Here is a 20,410-nt window from a genome sequence, read left to right on the forward strand (position 1 = left end):
GTTCTAGGTCAGCTCTTAAGACCTCTTTCTTCTCATCCTCAGTTACACAAGGCGCTCCAGCTACTCGCTTCACCGCCGTGGTGACCGCGTTTCTGTGCGTCAAGAATGCTCTCTTATAGGCTCCTGGTCCTATATCTAGCTGGAAAGATTGATAAGCTTCCGTGTTCCTCGACATGTGACGCTTGGCGCGTTCATACATCCATGATGTCATCACTGCACGGAACCAAGGCATCAATCTTTGCCTTGACCATATTCTTTCAATGGCTTTAGGTATCCTCAGAACCTTGCAGGTGGTTCTAAAAAGATCCAATTCACGACTCATCTTCACGTTGCTCAGCTGCTCAGGAGTCGGCACGGCCGTCTCCTGCTCACTTGTGTCCGCGTTAGCCTCCAGCCATCTCACTGCCAGCATGGCACTAACCACCACGATTGACACCTGTTGATTCTGATCAGGCAACCCCGTAGAGTACAACTCCTCCACGTCCCATACTAGCATCAGATTCCCGCGTTTGGGGTACCACAACGTCTGCGCCAAGCAGTGGCAAGGATACTCCCCATGGGTTCCCACTATGTTCGTTCGGGTCCGATACCCTGAGGCTCCCAGCAACGGTTCCACCTCCATCAGAATTCTGTGTAAGTCGTCTTTCTCTTCTATGGTGAGGAATTCAGTGGGTAACGCTCCACTCGCTTTCTGTTTCTGGAATTCACTCACATTGCCTTCGTTTAATCTCAGAAACTCTTCGCCCACTACGTCTTGCAACTCGCCTTCAGATCTCTTAGGGACTGCCCGAAAGATCTTTGCCAACAAATCATGTGACCTCTCCGACATTCTGGCCAACCTCACGCACTTTGGCACCGAGAAAAGTTGATCAATCAACACCTGCTGTGTCCTCGCATCCATCAAATCATCATCACCTGCATCAGGTTTCGGCCTGGGTTCTGAAGGTCTTTGTCGTGAGTCTATGCCCGAGTCCGGCCGAGCCGGTACGGTCATGTCTCCTTCATGATAAAACAACTCATCATTCACCAGGAATTCTACGTACTCCTCGCCATGTGGTGCCAGGTCCTCTATTGTTATATATGAGCCTCCTCTGCTCTCCTTTGCCACTTCCATCATCACTACTTTCACTTCTCCTGACCACTTCAGTCTTGATAAGTCATCTGTGGGAGAATACACTTCGTTCCACATTTCGGCCGAGACCTCTGGTCTCCTGGAAGGTAGTGCCTTGATCTTTTTCCTACTCCAAGCATCAGGAAATGAGAAGTCAAACGTGTGCGCGGCTGCAACATTCCAGCCGATGAAGCGCGGCTCCATCCCTTCACTCCACTTCAACATTCTCTTCTCTGCATCACGAGCTGCTCCGATGCGAGGGGCAACGATGGGAGATGTGACTCCCAACAACATCCTCCTTATTGGTGGTTATCGAGGGCATTGGTCCGGCAGCGGCCTGGACCCAGAAAGCCACGCTTGCTGGTTCTCCTTAGCGTGTGCATAGGCCTCTGGTAAGAGTGGCACTCCCATAGCCGCTCCCGTATCCTTCACTACTGGTCTTAAGTTCGGGTTGAACTGGATGTGAGAAAATTCCTCACGGCCCATTCGGCACTTGAAGTGGTTGTTGAAATCCATCAACATCCAACCTGGCACCGCTATTCTTCCGAACAGCCTATCGTCACTGGCCAGCCCTCTCAACTCCCTCTGTTCTACCCAGTTCAGCACGAAACAGTCCACGACTGAGACCAGGTTGACGTACAACACCGAATTCCTGTATGCCTTGACTTGCACGTCCAGGAACACGAAAGACATCACCGGTCCATACACCACCGTGACGAATTCCCGCAATCCGTGAATCAGAGCCAACGGATCGATCCGCATCATGACAGCAAATCTGTCAGCAAGGGCATGCCACAATATTGCTTGCACTCACTCGCATCCGTCGCCACCTTGTCTTCTCCCGTGACGCTTCTGTTCTGTTGTAAGAGATATTGGAGCAGGAGAGTCCTCCAGTCTTTCATCTTCCTGAGCGAGGCGGTTTCCAACTGTGCATTGAACTCACGACTGGGTCCCTGTAGTTGTTCAGGGTAACGTAACAGCACAAGCAAATCACCCAGTCGACCGTAGGTCATGGCAATCAGGGTCAGGAGTCCATCCAATCTCAAATCTGCCAACGCTTGGGTGAAGAGATTCGCCGGCCCCTTCACGAAATTTTCGTGACCAAATGTCACGTATAAGGCTAATACCAGGCCAATCGATAATTTCCTGATGTCTCTGACAAAACTCGCGATCAAGTTCCGGGATGCCCTAGGATAGCACGTCGACAGGAAGGATGGCGTCCATCCCACTCCCATTCCACCCAAGATAGCATCCGATCGTTCGTACTGTGCCCTCGTGGCTAGCACGTCAGCTTGGAACTTGTCGAGTGACATCGTGTTTACGTCCTGCATCAGCTTCAACATCATGCCCCCAGCTAACTCCCGGGCATCAAACAAGTTTTTCAGATACACGTGTATCTCTTTAATCACTGCCGGCGCATGCTCGAACGCGTCCTCACCCAAGGTGCACAGCCTTGGTGACAAGTACAACCATATGTTGTTGTGCGGCTTCGTGCGCAAAGCCATTGCCATGAGATCTTCTTCCGCTGATGTCATGTTCTTCCTGACTCCTGCCCTGCTCATTCTCGGCATGATCCATCTGTCTGAACCAGAGATCATCAGCCACCTGTTGTACTAACAGATGATCGTCATCTACCCCTGGTCTTAACTTCAGCAATCTGGCAAAGTTGGACAGCTCCAACCCCAGAACCTCATCTAGCACCAACCGAGTTGTGCTACAATCTCTGAGCCCCTGTATGGCATTGGAAATGTCAGCCCAAACGGCGGTGAGCTCAGATCGGGACGGGTAGTAATTGTCAGGGTCTACTACTCTGTTCGGGGCCGGAATTATCACGTTGAACCTCCCCTCTGCTATCGTTGTGACCATTGTGTATACAAACTGAAGGGGTTCTGGCAATGCAGCGTACCCTGGTGACAACACAAAGACCACCTTCACCACATTTTGGGTGAAACGTTGTTTTGCTGCTGCTTCTACCTCAGCCATCGCCGAGAGCAGTGTCATTATCGCCTTCCCTATGACCTCGTTGCTCGGGATCGACCCATCCGTCAAACGTGACAATAAGCCCCTGCTTTGCAGATGATCATTTGAGCCTTCAACCACTATCACCTGCGGCTCCATGCTGACCACCCTTCGTACACTTATCATCATGCCGATTGCCTGTCCCCAGTCCAATTTAGGTGCCGTCAAGAAAATCACGTCGGGCCAAAATAGAGAACGGGGCGTATAAAGATAATCGGAACTGGCTACGATCAGATACTTTGCAGCTTTCATCTCTAAGGGATCGTAAGCTGCGAACAGGCCGTCGCCTATTGGGGCCTTCAGTTTCCCATATCTCTGGTCATCTCCATCTACCGTGGTCGTTCGGGGATAGTCCCTTAAATACTCGCCAGGCGTCTGACCAGGTGGTTTAGCGAACTGCCTGTACATCTTATGATGCTTGTTATTGGGCTTGTTCTCTGTCTGAAACTTGCCCCTTCGAGCAGGTGGCGTCAATTCCCGGGCTCTTTGTCGGACGTCCGTAAGGGACCGCGTGTTCAAGGGTCCAAAGGTATTGTGCTGAGGCAACCCGTTCAAGTCTGCATGTCGGAGCGTAGTCGTAGAGCTGAACTGCTCCTGCTCTGCTAGCAGCCAATCCACGCCTGATATCCGATATAATCGCGACACCGTGGGACTTTCTCCGCCAATCATTCTCATCGCGTCCTCCCGACACGTCAGGGTATTCATGTTCAATTTCGTGGACATGTCTGTCTTGTACTGTCCCCAATGACTCGGGTCTGATCGGTTCCAAAGCAGCAAGCTGCCTTGTTCAACTCCCTCCGCAGGCACGGCGCTCGTAGACGGTCCTGCTGCTGGAGCAGGGTTTGCCGTGGCGGGCGGATCGTTCCTCCTAGACACGGTCTGGGAGTTATTTCTGTTCTGAACCACTGATCTGCCGAGTCGGCTTTCAAGCGGTTGTGTTCTGGGAGGAGGAGCAGTCCCTAGCCTCTCTCTCACGTTTGAGCTCGGAGCGGTGGGTGCGGCTACAGCCGTCTCCATTGCCAAGGGCCCTAGGCGGTTGACGAGGGATTCGGGCACGCTTGCCCTTATTCTACTTCCTCCGGTCGTTGAGCTGGTCCGAGCCAAAGAACTGGTCGCCCTCGACTCCTGCTCCATTTTCCTCAATTGCGTCTGAAATACATCATTCATCCAGGGTCTCCCTCGTTGGGTGTTGAAATGTATCCCATCTTTGGTAAGCGCAATGTGATCAATCATGCGCAGCGTGTTTTCGAGATCCAGAAGTCGCAACTCGCCAGGGTTGCTTCTCACCAGATTACGGATCATTTCGTTTCACCGTGTCACGTTGCCGTTCATGAAATCTGCCACTGTGGTGCCCATCAGCGGGTTTTGTGGTATAGTGCACAGCACCACAAACCTGGGCCTGTACTTCTCCTTCAGTTCATTCAGGAGGCATACCAGCAGAGGCTCCCACTTGCACTCGGGAGTCACTGGGGCTCTCGAGACGTCGTTAGTTCCTAGCATTATCACCAGCGTATCCAGGTGATCCTCGCTTTGGAATTCCATCATCTTGATGACCTGAGCCACTGAAGCTCCTCCAAAGGACAAAGTGGTTGTCTGACCATAGACGAAGATCTCATTCAGATCCCTCACCAAACTGTCTGCTATGATCAGGTGGCGACTCCCTGGGGGAATCACCTGGTCGCTCGTAGCGGGGTTCCAGCTCATGTCATTCAGGCAGGCTCGAGGATGCTCCGCAGCTACTTGCGTGAACTGGTGCCGTGTCATCAGATTCTTCCTAATATCCACCACGCGGGTCTTTTGATAGGTTCTGCCATGCGCAGTCCCCGAGGGCACTATCGTGTGGGTTGCTCGCTCCGAGCTATTAGATGACTGATCACGATGCTGGGAAGGAACGATCGTACCCAATGTCCGTCCAGTGGTTCGGTTGATCTCATCCATTGTTGCTCTGGCCACTTGGTTGAACGATTCTTGGAACCGGGGAGCGAGGTAAGTGTCAGAAGGGTCTGGTATCGTGAACCTTTGATTGGAAGCAGACAGTCGTGTCTGCTGGGGAGCCTCGGGCTCTCTCGATGCACGTAAATCCAGAACCTCGGGCCCTCTCGATACACACAGCTCCTGGGCTGTTGTCCCGGGACGTGTGTCGTTGGATCCCTCCGAGGATTTCATGCTCGCCAGAACTTCCGGTGACACTTGGCTCACCTTCGCCATATACAGCTCCTTCAGGTGCTTTATTTCATCCTCCTTATAAGCCATCTGCAGATCTTCGTATTTTTTCTTCCATTCGTCTCTTTCTCGAGCTATTGCCCTATACTCCTGGAGTTTGGCACACAGCTCGCTCTGATCTTTCTCCTTCTTTTCCAGCGTCTCGATCGTCTCCGACGTCTGGATCTCTATCTCACTCACCCTCACTTTCTTCAAAGGAGGAGCAGCTGTAGGAGAGTCGACCGAATGTGACGGGCCTGGCCCATTACGTTGTCTCTTCGCTCCGATGAGTGGCTGCGCCGGTTGGACTGGTAAGGGCATCTCACCTAGCCGGTGGTCCCTCTGCTCACCTAGTCCTGGCTCACGAGCCAGGTCGTGGCCAGACATTTCTCCACGCCTCCATCTCATCAGTCGATTTCGACCTCTCTCGGCGGTCCCGGACTCACCGAAGGCCAACATCAACACGACTTCCGTAGGGCGATTCCCTCGACCCTCTCGTCCTAGTGCATTAAGGAGCGCGACCACAAACATCGCCAACCCCGGGTCTTCTCGTGTGAAATCACAATCGATCAGCCGCTGATAGATCTCGTCTAGAGTCGCTCCTAGACTCGCTGAGAGGAATTCCATGAGTTCGTTCGTGTCACCCATTTCTTCTCGTTTTGATTCTTGTTGTCAAGTCGTGTAATTTCTTTCTGTTTCGTCTGATTCAGTTTATAGTAAACAATTTCCGATCAATCAAGATCTAAAAAAACAAGTCGCGACTTAAAACCATCATTTTTGGATACAACATCATTCAATTCTTTAAAACTCTCCATTGAAATTCTTTTTTCAATTCTGATTTAAAAATTTAGCACCAAGGTGGATCGTCCACCTTTACCTTTGTCAAAGTAGCCTCAATGAGCGCTGTCACCTTGATGACCTGGAGTACCCCAGGTCTTTTATGACACAAAACATAAAACGTATCATAACAATAACATAACACATAAACACATAAACATCACACACCTATACTATCACATAAAAACATAATCCCTAATACTGTACCTGAAACCTAACCTAATCTAAAACTTGACTCTAACTCTTATCGAGTAACTTAATACAAACCACTTATCGCCGAGCGCAATTCTTAGCATATGCTCAGATAGTATTTTTTATGTAAGTAAACTTCTATGTCAGTCTCTGAAAATATCACATGTATAAGTGCATACAACTCTCTCGGATGTAGCTTTCCCCTTTTAGGATCGTATACTGGCAACGAGAGAGAGGTCACTCCTCTCTCAACCAAAAAATCCCTAAGTCGAGTCAAGGCCAATACCAAGCTCTTTGGATCTACGTGTTGCCTATCAGTGGCCTTGGTAACCAGGAAACACAAATATTTCCCTGGTATCTGTGATGCAACAGGGGGCAGCGCTATCATCCCTCCCACACCAGGCCTCTGTTTCCACAAAAACTCGATATTTTTATACTCTCTTTTGAAGTCAGCCGCTAGTGCTGTTTTGAAGCTTACGTCCGCGGTTATCGCTATGGCGCACGTGCGTTCCGTGAGTATGAAATCGCTGTCCGTTATGACGATATTGTTCGAATAATGGTTCGGTAGATCAAAATACGATTCAAAGATTCGTCCAAAAGGTGGTTTTTTAGCATTCTCGCCCTCTGTCTCTAGTTCTCCGGTTTCTCTTGTCGATTTCAATTTTTTTATTATCAGATTTTCGGTGTGGGTGAGTCCTACCCCCACTCCCCGGACAAAAATATCCATCGACGTCCCCGTCGATCGTCCAAAGTCTAGGAGATCGAGGTTGGATTGTGGAACACGTAGAGGTCCATCTGGGGCGACCCAGTTGGACTCGGTATTGTCATGACTGATGTATTTGATGCCGTCTTTATCGACGTCCTGAATCGTCAGGATCGTCTCTTTTGGATCTGTCGGCAGATCATGGAGCCATTCGAGCACGCGCAAGTTTGTTAGTTCTTGCTCATGAGTCTGTTCCGCTTCTGGTTCGAACTCCACTTCCGGTTCTGATCGATCGTCGATCCATTCTTGATCCATATCATTCACCAGGTTGATTTCTTCTAGCATCGCCACTTCGTCCAGTCCCTATGACATCACTCACAACTATCCTGTCTACAACGAAATCCTCGCCGTACGGATTGTATTTCTTCTGGTTTTTTCCTCTCTTGCTTTGGCGTGTTTCTATAGTGAGAGGAAAGTCAGGCTGTATTCCTTTGTCAATTTCGATTTGTTCCGGGCAGCCCCAGTCTTCCTCGGCATAGGGTAGAGTTTCATCGTCCACCTCTACTCGCTCGGTCAACTCGAGATCCAGTGGTAGGTCGCAGTCGTCCACCACCTCATTCCCGTCGTTTTTGTCGCGAGTACCCCTTTCATTCACTTCACAAGCAGGATCCACTATCAAATAGTCTCCCTCTTGCATGTCCGCTGGGATGCACCAATCCTCTGACGAGGCATTGTGTGGTTTGATGTTTTCATAATGAGCTGCTCTTCCAGTGCTCAATCAATAAAAACGACCTCCTTGGTGCACTTCTGTTATCTGAAATGGACCACGCCATTTCTTTAATAATTTCTTGGTTCCTTTTGGTGGAACCACTTCCTGGAACACCCAGACGTAGTCGCCAACTGAGTAGGTTTTCTTTTATCAAACCTCCTTTTTTGTCTAATTTGTGCATGTTGCGTATTCCTCCTGCATAAGTCATTGAGGTCCTGCTGTCTTCTAATAACATCCCGCACGTACGTTTGCGGTGCTGTCCTCTTCCCCTCATATTCAGGGTAGAAAAACGTCAACGGGAGCGCTTTTTTATGACCCGTTAACATCATGTGCGGACTTATTCCCGTGGTGGAATGCTCCGTGCTGTTGTACGCACCCATCACTTGCGACAAGTGCTTGTCCCAGTCATCCATGTAACGCGAGCAGTAGACTCTCAGCATGGATACCAGTGTGCGGTTTTGCCTCTCGACTAGGCCATTCGTTTGCGGGTGATAAGTGGTCGAGTGGGCCTGCGCTACCTGCGACCTTTTCATCAACTCCTTCGTGAGATCACCCACGAATGCTTTGCCATTGTCCGATTGGAACGTGATGGGGCAGCCATGCCTCGCTATCCACACATTTATCAAATGATCACATGTTTCTTCCGCCGATGCTGTCATGCCGGGTGCTGCTTCCGCATACTTCGTAAAATGGTCGATCATTACCAGCACCTGATTATAGCCCGTTGCTGTCATGCAGATTTTCTGATGATCAATTTGCACCACTTCGTTGAAATCTGACGACTCTATTGACTGTAGGGGGAACCTTAGTTTCCTGGGATCCTTTGCCTGTTGACATGACAGGCATGCGGCGATCCACTTCTCACAAGCCTTTTTCAATCCCGGCCATTCAAATCGTTTCTGTATCCTGTTATACACTTTGTCCACGCCTTGATGGCCCATCTGATCATGTGAGCGAAAGAGCAATTCGGTCTGGTACAACTGTGGTAACACTTTTGAATTGTATTTATAGAGGACCTTGTCCTCCTTTTTTCGCTTGCATGCAACGATTCCGTCCTTATTCAGGTACAACAAGTCGTTTCGCTTCAGGTAGAATTGCTTCAAGATCTTGTAGCTGTCTTCTTCTAAGTCTCCCTTGTCAGGTGCTCCATTCTCGATCCATCTCTTCAGACTGCTCGTCATTCTATCATTTCGTTGAGCCCTTAGGAGATCCGACAGCCTGTATCTGGTTTTCAAATACGTCTTTACCACGTTCATTTGCCCACTCATTATCTCCGGAGCATGAGCATCGTCCATCAACTTGACACACCATATCTTTTTCAAAGGCGTCGCTTCCTGCACAGATGGTTCCAGATTGGTATGGACGACCGTACCATGTGGCAGCAATCTGGTTGGGCGTTTCGAAACTGCTATCAGCTCGAGCTCGTCTGCGGCATTATCTACCACAGTGCCCGCTTCATCTGAGGTGTATCTGTCTCTGTCTGGATCCTGATGCGTTTCTCGGTCCAGCCCACGCTGCTCCCAATCTACCAATAAGGAGTGGATTGCGATCTTTGACATATCGGAATTGGAAGTTGTTTCAGATGTGTTGTCCCAGGACTGGGGCCTCGAGTCAACACTTGAGTCGACTGATTTCCCAACATCATATTCCAAGTTGTCTGAGATGTTTCTCGACTCCCCGGACAAAACTCTGTCCATCGGTCGCTTCAAACCCGACTCCCCGGACAAAATTCTGCCCCTAGGTGGTCTCGTCAACCTCTCCTCGGACAAGTCGTCCTGCACGGGCTCAAAGGTGTCTGACTCTTCAGACGAGTCGTCCTTGACTGGCTCGAAGGTATCAGACTCCCCGGACATTGTCTCGTCCACAGACGAACAATCTGGGCTCGGCTCGTATTCTTCTTTTGCATCCGTGAAGTGCACTCTCCTCGTGAAGCTAGATTTCGACTTGATCCTGACTTCCTCAGTGGTTTGGTTCTGACTCAGTGTTCCATATTCAGTGAACGAAGTTCTTAATAAGACATCCCTCGGCATCGAGCTCACCAGTTGGTTGACTATCGACCTGCAATCCCGTTCAACGCCTCGGCTGCGAATGGACACTGGCCTCTTCTCTGTTCTCTCGGTGACAGTCACCCGCTGCATGGTCTCCATCCACTCACGATCATGCCTAACCACTTCCCTGTCCAACAAGTCAAGGAGCTTTCCCATGACGTCCGGCGCCACGTTCACCGTTCTGTTCAATAGAGCCATGCTGTTTATACCTAATCTGGTAAGTTCTTGCTGCACCAAGTTGGATCGGACTAGCAGATCCAACGGAACGGGCTCGCCTCTGGCTAAAAGCTTTATCTCCGCGGCCGTCTCCACTGGAAGGTCAGGGTGTCCGGGTATAGGATGCCCTGACTTGTCTAACCACCTAGTAAGTGGCAGTTTTTCGTAGGTTTCTTTGTCCAGAAAGGAAAACCCGTCTTTGAATACTGATTGGTTAGCCTGTTTATCCTCGAGGCGCTCATAAAATTCTGTCTTTTTACTGAGGCTATCTGCGTTCTGATGCTTGTCACGGGTACGGTGCTCTATGATCATGTGGTATCCATCCAGGCGCACGATCCAACGACCAATATAACTTTGGTCCATTGAATAGGTTTTCAGCCAGGCAAGGGCACAATTATCCACACGTAACTTGAAGGGAGCACTCCCCAAGTAGGCCCTGTATTTTTCCACGAAAGTGATCACCGCAAACATCTCCGCTTTTGGTGCGCCGTACTTTATTTCATAATCACTCAGGACTTTGCTCCCGTAGGCTATTGGACGAAAAACCGTTCTCCCGTTCCACTCCTGCTCCTGGTGAAGTATGCCCGAGATCGCAACCACTGATGCATCCGTATCCAGCACGAACATCCCCTTCTCTGTTGGCATGCCGAGGACCGGACCTCGCAAAGTTCACGTTTGATGTTTTCAAATGAAACTTGTGCCTCATCAGTCCAGGTGAACTTTTTGCCCTTGTTTCTCATCAACCTCTGCATGGGGTATATTTTGTCAGCATACCCCTTGATGAACTCAGCGAATCCCAAAAAACTCATCAGCTGTGTATCTGTCTTAGGTGCCTTCCAGGTCAGCACCGCTTCAACCGCTTCGGGATCTGGTCTCACTCCATGTTTGTCAACCAGGCGGCCCAGATACTTTATGGAGTCCCTGAGGATTTCACACTTAGAGGGTTTACATTTCAGACCCGCCTGCTTCATGCAAGAAAACACCTCCTCCAACCTCTCTATGTGGTCTTCTAAGGTTGGTGTTGCAATCACGACATCATCAACATAACACATGATGAGATTCCCGTATTTCTTAGTGACGCTCGTAAGTGCCTGGGCCATCAGTCGCTGGAATGTGGCCGTCGCGTTGCACAATCCGAATGGCATCCTCTTCCACTGGAACAATCCCATCTCACACGCGAAGCCTGTTTTCTCTCGATCTAGCTTTCTGAGTGGCACTTGCCAGAACGCAGAGCCCAAATCCAACGTCGTGAAGAACTTCGCGTCTCCCAGCTTGGATAGGCTCTCATCGATGCGGGGAATCGGGTATGCGTCCTTTATAGTCACTGCGTTCAGATAACGGAAATCACAACAAAATCTGAGTTGTCCCCCTTTCTTTTTCGCCATGACCACGCCACAAGCCCACGGGGACTTCGACGGCTCGATCATGTCGTACTCCATTAACATCTCGATTTCCTTTCTACACGCTTCTGACTTGTTTGGGGTCATTCTTCTCGCCCCTTCCCTATGAGGTACCGAGCCCTCTTCTATCTCAATCTCGTGTTCTACAAAATTACAGCAACCTATGTCGGCCTTATGTTTCGAAAAAACGTCTGCGCTCCGATTTAGCACCGCTCTGAGCGAATCTAGTTCCTTGTCTGTTATTTTACCCTTCAAATGTTCTATCTCAGGTAGAACTGGTTTATTCGCTGCTAACTCTGCTTCTGTCGGCCTCTCAGGAAAGTTGGAACAGCCTGAGAGGCCAGTGACATAGATCGCTCCCTGATTGGCCGCTGCCAACCTGATGTTTGTCGGTATGAGATCCGACCTCTCGAAACCCATGTCGGTCCAAGTTTTGACTGGCATGACACTAACCACTGCTCCCGTGTCTAGCAATCCCTTTACGGAAAGTTGCCTGCCTTGCACGTCTAGCACGTGCGCAGCCAGATTGGCCTCGCAACCTATATGCACCGCATCTTGTTCGAGCATCGCGTTGTGTCCGATTCGTCTAACCTTCAGCTCCTCTTGACCAATGTATATCCGGCCAATCTGATCGTTCGCAGCAGTTATGTGAGCTTTCGTGTAGATATTGATGCCATCCACATTCATCAGGATCGGGTAAGGGCCATGGACATCGATATAATGTCCGTCCACTTTCATCAGCCTCGGACCTCCCGTTGTGAGCAGCGCTCGCACTGCCCTGGAGTCCAGTTTGGGATCTTTCTCCTTCAGGTAGTCGGCATAGATGTCCAGGTGGACTAGTGTAATCTCGGATGGTTCACTCAAGTTCTTGACCACCTGGTGCCCTGCGACTGAGATGATGGACATTATTTTGGTCCCCTCCTTCGTCATGCCGAAAGTCTTACCAGATATAACGTTCAGTTTTAGTCCCTGTTTCCTGGGTTCCTCTTTGTCTTCTACTTTTGTCCTTTTACCCAGAACATTAACACTTTCCCGAAGATCTGTGCTCTCCAGCTCCGACCTTACCCATTGCTCCACTTCTTTCGTGGCTAGGTCCTGTTTGACATTCTGCAGCGCTGTCCTTGCTGCCAGGCCGTAATCCACCTTGAGTGGGCTAGACGACTCTGCTTCGAGGTTCGAGGCTACCACCTCGTCAGGCCATGTCTTAACCTTTTTGGTCGTGAAGGTGCTCGGTGTCGTCTCCTTTCTCCGAGATTCAGCCTCGTTCATCAGACGTGCTCGACTGGCCTTGACACCCGAAAGCGCCTCTTGCATCCCAAAATTGAGTACAATCCGACTTGAAGTGTCCCTCCAAGTTACAGAAGAAACACCTCGGACCATATTTCATGATGAGCCCTCTGACGTACTCTTCATGATCCTCGTCGGTCGCGTCGGCGTCCTCGAGAAAGTAGCCTATGGCCTTCATGTTCTGTTTGTATGCAGAACACGCGGAAACGTGATGGTCCATCGAACCACAATTCGCACACGACCTCCTCTTATCCATGTCATCGCGAGGTTTGTACCAACTGGAATTCGCACCAGTGTTTGTCCCGCTATAGTTGCCATAATTGCTGTAACGGTTTTGCGCCCTCGGTTTTATGAGTAAATACTCGCGTGACTTCATACGCAAGTCGTCAGGCGTGGGTACCTGGTCAAGCGACAGGGTGAAGTGAGTGGCCAACATCGTCTTCAACTCCTCACTCCTTACTCCGTCCATGAAATTCGAAGCAATCGTCAAGTTTCGCTCGGATATTCTCTCATCCGGGTTGCTTCTCCTCCTAAGCAATTCAAGGTCGTCCAAGAATTTATCTATGGATTCGTCATCTCTTTGACGCCTCTTTTCGAACTTCACCATAGCCTGGTGCCCTTGTACTCCAGAGCCGAAACGATTCAATAGGATGTCGAATATCTTGCGAGCGCTGTCTCTCTCATTGGCTCTTTTCGCCATTACACAACTTAATGCAGTACCCTCCAGGTTGCTCGTCAGCGCGCTGCACTCTTGTTTCTTGGAGAGATTCTCTTCCTCAAAGTGTAACTTCATCACCTCTATCCAAGTATCAATGCAGCCGTCTGACTCGTCTTTATATGACTTCGGCTTTTTCAGTGTCCTTCTTGACCTCTCTCCTCTCTCGGTTGACTTCGAGAGCTTGGTGATGAATGTTTCGAGAGATCTCTTCAGAGGCTCAAACATCGAGGCATACATTGTTGTGTCCTGTGAGACTGTAGTCAGATCTGGTACTGAACTGACTTGTGGCACGGTTGGCAACCTTGTCTCCGGGGTGGCATCTGCCTCCGGCGGGACTGGATTCGTCCAGCCAGGCCTCGACGGGGCTGCCCTTGGCCGCTCCTTGTTTCTAGGTTCGTAGTTCGTTCTCGAGCCTTGCTGGGCTCTGGCATTGCTGCCCGTACTATCTCCATCATTCGCATGGCGTGAGCGCTCCCTTGGGTTGGAGCGCTCCTGCCAACTACTCCCATTCAGGATCGCGTCAAGCTTCCGCATCATTAAGTCAGACTTTGCATCTAACCTCTTCTCCAGGCTAGTCATCGTGTGGGCGTGGGTACTATCATGATCGTTCAACAATCGTTCGATCTCCCTGGTCATCCTAGCCTCTCTTTCGTATGACTCCTTGTTTGCCTGTGCCAGGCTCTCCGCCAGGCATTGATCGGTGTTGCGAATCAACTGAGCTTGATCAATCCTCGCCTGCGACTTCACGTGCATTAGTTCATCTATCAGATCCTCTTGACCTTTGTGAGCTCTCTCATCAACCTGATCTATTCTTTTGGTCATATCCCGTCTCAGTTCATCTAGACCATTCATTACGCCAGCGAACATGTCACTTATGTCGCCGGTGGCCCCAAATGACGGGGTTAGTCCCAGAGAAGATGAGGTCAACTGCGGCTGCAGCCTGGTGCTTGATGACGCACCGCCTTTTTGCTTGCTCATCGACTTCATTAATCTATCGAAGGTTGATGACGCTCCCATCGTTATCCCATCTGACATGGGCCTGGTCGGCGAGGCCGACGACGCCTTCCTGCTCATATCATTCCTTGGGCACGGTGTGAAGTTCACATCCGGATGGGCTATCTCCGGGTAGTCATAACTGGAAGTTAAACCTACAGTTGGTAGTGACGCCACGCGCTCGTCGTACAAAGACTTCCAACTCTTCTTGGCCTTCGAACCCGGTTGTTCTTCACTCGGGCTTATACTCGACATCATCGCGTTGTTGCTCTGCTTGGCCAGAGATGAGTGGGTACTAGCCGAATGTGAGTATTCTCCCCTCCACCTGTGACTCTTGGTCTCCGATTTGGACATTCCCTTGAATAACACTTCCTCTCGCGGCTCGACCTCGGAACGCTCCGAGGTCTCCTCCGTCCTCTCGACTTCCTCCCGCTCGAGGTCCTCGCTCGGCTCAAAGTCGGGTCAAATGAGCGTCTGTTCTCCCTCGTCAAAGGGGTCCACAAGCGTTTCGCTCGCGGTTCCGGCTTCGGCGCTCCGCCTTCGATCGCCATCGAGATTTTTCTCGCTCCTCAATCTCATTTCGCTCACTGAAAGATCAGGTTGACCTTTAGTCGATTCGGTTTCGGTAAACACGTCGGAGGCGCTGCTAAACGAGGACTGGCTACGCCTAGTTTTAAATTTTCACGTGTTGCCCTTGCTCAGCCTGGGAATCTTAGTAGTCAATCCTAACGAATCCCTGCGCTGCATGCTTTGTGACAAAAAACAATATTCGTATGATTTAGTGGCGATGCACACGTACCGCAAACAAGTTCAAGCTAAATTAATTAACGCTGCCTCCTCGATCTCGTAATTATCAAGAGTGTCTCTTAGGTTTCTCAACGACAATCTTAGTGACTCAGTTAGAGTTAAACACACACAGGGCCTGCTCAGTATTGATATAATGCTAACACAACCCTGTCGTATAGTATAACAGTATCACAAAATTTTCGCAAGATATAATCAACACACAAAACACAATAGATAATCAGATAAGAATATCCTACAGGTGACAGCGACCTTTTGTCAGTATCAATTTATCGCCACACATTTTATCAAGTCGCTGCTTTGTTAAAATTAAACAATCTTTGATAAAAAGCAGTGATGACTCAGAAACAGATCAATAAAACTTAGTCTTAAAGAAAAAGACTTCCCCCAATCGGAACGATCCGAAAGAACAAAGCCCAGGACACAGTCTTCTCAAGTGGGTGTGTATTTGCCTAATACACCCACCGAGGTCTTCTTTCAGGTGCCCTGCGATTGCCCGAGCTGTCCTATTAAGTGGCTCAAGGCAACCTCTGATCGAAAATTTCTAAAGTCTATGAAAAAGCTCTCCCACACCCGGACTGCTCCAAGTGCACGAGAGTAGGGAACAACTTTTCTTCTCAAGTGAATGTGTATTCGCCTAATACACTCACCGAGGTATTCCTTTATTTGTTCCCGGATTGCCCGAACTTTCCTATTAAGTAGCTCAAGGCAACCACACAACCAAAATCACAATAAAAAAAATTTTGTTCGGGTACTTCTGATACACCCGATCTAGAATCCAAAGTTGATCACAAATTTCCGGGTCAAAATGGGCTCTTATAATCCTAATGAGCGCCTAATATCCTAATATAATTCTGATTAAATGGGTATTTTCCGTTTCCCAAATTGCCACAGAAGATTTCCTCAAGTTTCTAACAAGGAAGGTTGTTTAGAAGGGATAAGACACTCCGGAGAGTTACTTCGGAGGGTTGTTAAGACACTTAGCCTACTTCGGAGGGTACCTTAATCACCCAAGTCACTTCGGAGGGTCCCCCTAAATTTACTAAGGAGGGTCAATAAGATGCTTAATATGCTCCGGAGGGTTACTTCGGAGGGTACCTCCAAATTTCAAATTTCTGAGCCTCACTTAGAAGGGCCTTCAATTAATTTCAGGAAGCGTCAAAACAAGCTAAATTCTCTATGGGGGGCTGTTTTAACTTCTTTGGATAACCTCGTGGAAGTTTTCCACTAAGGAGGGTTGCTAAGGGCCTTAGCTGACTCTAGAGGGTTACCTCGGAGGGTTCCCCAAAAATCAAGAAAAAAGGTTATGTTACCGCAATAAAGTCTCCAAAAGCGGTCTACCTGACTTAAAACTAGGTTGGCTGACACGGTCAACCTTCCCAGTTGGATAAAAAGGTGTTTTGATAAAATTTTCTGCCGCTCGGAGGGTTACCTGTAGTTTGGACCCTCCGAACCAACAAATTCTAAAAAATTTTTCTTTTCCGAGATTATCAACCCAAAAACGGTTGCGGTCCGAAAAAGTGGTACAAAACGTCGACTTATGGTACCAAAATTATCCCGATCGGTTGGCTAGTCTTTGAGAAACTGCCAAAAAAGTGTTTGTCCAAATGGCCCTTTTTCACCACCTATATAAGTTCTGAGAAACTTTTTCCGCAATTCCTATCGAAAGTGCCTAAAAATAACTGAAACGAGCGTAGTAGCCCTGTACGGCACTGGAATAGTGCAAAAAACCGGATCAAAATTGGTTTGGAGGCAAAAATTTGGCCAATAACTATCGAATTTGGACCCTCCGATTCCTTCCTTTTCCGATCCTTAAGTCGTTAGCTCTATCTACGGAGCTGATCGGTGGGTTACTCAAAAATTTTTCTGGCAGCCGAGCACGTTATGCTAGCACGCTCTTAACACAAAAAATTTTATTGCTCTAACTCTAAAAACTCAAAAACTCGATCCCGAAAACAGATTGACAAAATCCAGAACATTATCGAAATTTTGACCGAAAAATTTTGGTTCTTTCCAACTTTGACTGAGTCTTTTCTCACGCGGTTTCTTTAGTTAGGGGGATCGAACTACGTAGCTACTCCCTATATAAAAGCTTTTTGTTGTTCGGAAAAGCTCGGATATCCAAAAATTTGGGGGTCTACAGTTTGATCGAAAATCGATGATTTTCGACAAAATTGGGTGTTTTTTGGGTCTAATTTAGGAGATAAGTAATATGTAATAAGGTTAATAACCTATTAGTAGTCGTTAATGAATAGTACTATACCCTCTTTTGCACCAAAATACCCGAATTAAGACCCTTAACTCGGAAATTTGTAATCGATGGAGGGTACAATCGGACCGTGCCAATCGTGCCCCCCACCACGTAAGTTTTAATGAAATAGTACCCGAACGATACTAAAATTGATTCAACGATACCCAACAGTCGTTGCGGATGTTGTCCCTGATGTCCCTGTTGAGTGTGGAACACGTTGATCAGCTTGCCACTCTACCCTCCGGTCACCAGCAAAATCACCATTAACGTGTTTAAACACTCAAATTACACTCGAGGGAGGGTACCCAACCCTTCACCAAAACACACAATCTTTCTATCAGAAACGAAATAATTCAATCTGAAACAACAACAAATAGGAAGGTCAGATCACATCTCGTCCGGAAATAATATATAAACTGTCACTTTACATTTTTTACTGTTTTTGGTCTTTTTTGGGTTTTTTACTGTTTTTTGTACTTTTTTGTTTTCAAATAAATTTGTTTTTGGTTTTTTGTTGGTTATACACTATTTCTGTTTGGTTTTACGCTTTCTCTTTAATTGTTTTTGGTCCTGGGACCTCAGGACAAGCGGGCTCTAGATTTCCCACCTAACCCTCCGGCCCCCGGAATTTTCGGTGTTAACTAAGTTAAAAAGCTAAATAGTACTGGACGGAGGGTACGCACCTTCCCCCCAGTACAACAACGGTCATTAAGGCCTCTACCTCGGGCATACGCCCGGAGCGGAGGGTTCGTCGCTGAAACGCTTGCTGATCATGATGGTCTTATGCCTTTGACAGGCCCACCCAGGAGCGCCATAAAAACGTCTATGTAACATTCGCCCAAATACTACACAGCGACGGAGCGTAGAAAAAGTACCTATTAACGACTGGCAGGCGTCAGTTACCTTAATCCTACTCGCTTTTCACCCTCTCGACCTTGCCAGTTGATTTTCTGGTCTGTCTAGGGCAAAGTAAAAAGTTACCATTTTTAGGCCATCAGTCAAACGACTTTTGATCAGCTTTCGTTTACATGTGAACACAACCACATAGCTGAGTCTCGGATCCTCAGACTACGTGATTGTCATTAAAAACACGGCTCAAACAACCTATTTTAATATGTTTTTGTGTGACAGTTCTATATTAAATCCATTGGAGATGGATTGACCCTTTCCTCTTTCTAGCTACTCATATTCTAAAATATCAAGTTACACCGGTGTTAATTTAAAGTTTCACGACATCCAAGTAGCTATACAGTCAGTTTTTTTACAGTCCCTTCACATAAAACAGTCTCTGGGGGACCAAGCCTCCGCTCCCGTGATATTCCTGCGATAACGCTCTTATCTCTTCTAATTTGCGTCCCGGGAGGGTTCCGTGGAATACTCCTTCCCCACTGAAGCTTCCTTCTCCACTAGTATCCGCTGACAAGTGTCTTATCGTGCGTTGTTGCCACGATAAGAGGCTTCGTATTTTCCGTCTCTTGTACGACTAATTTTCACAATATTTGTCGTTGTTCTGATTTTCTCAGCTTTTTTGGTCAAAATGGCCGTCTTTTTGTATTTCTCAGAAATGTCAACTTGAAAATCGAAATTTTAAAAATAAAAATTCCAGAATATTCTGACCCTCCTTTGCAATACTTTTTTGTTAATAAGGCCTTTATTCGTTCTTTTTCATGTCCCCGGAAGGTTGCGCTGTGTCATCTGGCAGAATGGCACACAAGACAATAAGCCTATTGTGGCGTTTGTTTTTACCTATACTGCTTCATCTTTTCATTTAAAAAAACAAAAGGTTAGAAATTATCTCTACACTCATCCTTTATCGTTTCAACCAGTCGACAAAACCCTTGGAATTTAATAAGAGAAGTGTAAAGAAAAGTATAACGTGACGGAAAGTAAAGAAAGTCGAGATGCAAACCATAAGAAAACAGCGTTGAAAGAAACTCAAAAAGATTAACTTGATCAGATAAACTCGGCGACATTAAAAACCCACGATCAAATCGCAAAACCTATCAAATTAAAAGGGTTTAGGAAATCGCGAAATCTTTGATTTTTACAATTTACTTTGCGCCAGTCGCTCATGTTCTATCTTGATTTTGGTGGAAACGGTAATTTGTGAAAAAATCGAATTGGCAATGTCATGCTCAAGTTTATCGCAGCAACTGAAATAAGAAGTCAATAAAATCAGAACACTATATATAATTGCGGGAAAATTGTTCTAGAGTTAAATAATCCTTTCGAGCAGAGCTGTCGTGTTTCTGACAGAGAGCATCGAACGAGAGTGCCATCGATTGGCAAATGATAACCTTGATTGGGCAGGTCGACCAACAAAGCTGCCAAATGGTCCAGAGAACAAATTCTTTCTCCTTCTTTTTCTACTAGAGTTAAAACTAATTATCTCTTAAGACTTCAAGAGTTGCTTTAATTACATTATTTACTTAATTTTCGAGTCGCGTCACTCTGTGAGTACTGGATTTAATTTCGTGATTATAATTTACACGGTCATATTGAGATAAGGCGGGTTTTAGGTTCATCCATCTGAAATGGATCATCCATCTTGACTGTCTATTGTAAAGTAATGTTATACTTGAGTTTCCAACCCTGTTTTAACGGCGTTTGCGTGTTTTAGGTATTTAGAGACCTAGCCATGAGGACATTCTTATTTCTAGAACGGGATGAGGGGGTATTTTTATAATGGTCTTTAAGCTGTAACACGATTTTTTAATCCCATTTCTTAAACGAACCAACTTGGCTCCGTCAGAATGAGGTACAAAAACACAAGAGGTAGTGTCCCTGACCCTTGAGCCAATGGTTATAGGGCCTATTTCTCCTAGCATCATAAATAACGTAAGCGGACTACTGTTACATA

General features: G+C 47.7%; 1 protein-coding gene across 5 annotated transcripts in view; it reads right to left on the reverse strand.

Moving 5' to 3' along the window:
* Positions 1-19,403, reverse strand: part of LOC134840519 (AP-3 complex subunit delta-1-like) — a 94,902-nt gene extending 75,499 nt beyond the window's left edge. For all 5 annotated transcript variants that reach the window (XM_063856375.1, XM_063856372.1, XM_063856373.1 and 2 more), the window contains exon 1: positions 19,394-19,403. The gene's annotated coding sequence lies outside the window, so the exon portion shown is untranslated. The remainder of the gene's footprint in view (positions 1-19,393) is intronic.
* Between the last annotated feature and the right edge of the window lie 1,007 nt (positions 19,404-20,410).

Source organism: Symsagittifera roscoffensis, chromosome 2 (genome assembly GCF_963678635.1).
Source record: "Symsagittifera roscoffensis chromosome 2, txSymRosc1.1, whole genome shotgun sequence".
Taxonomy (NCBI): Eukaryota; Metazoa; Xenacoelomorpha; order Acoela; family Convolutidae; genus Symsagittifera; species Symsagittifera roscoffensis.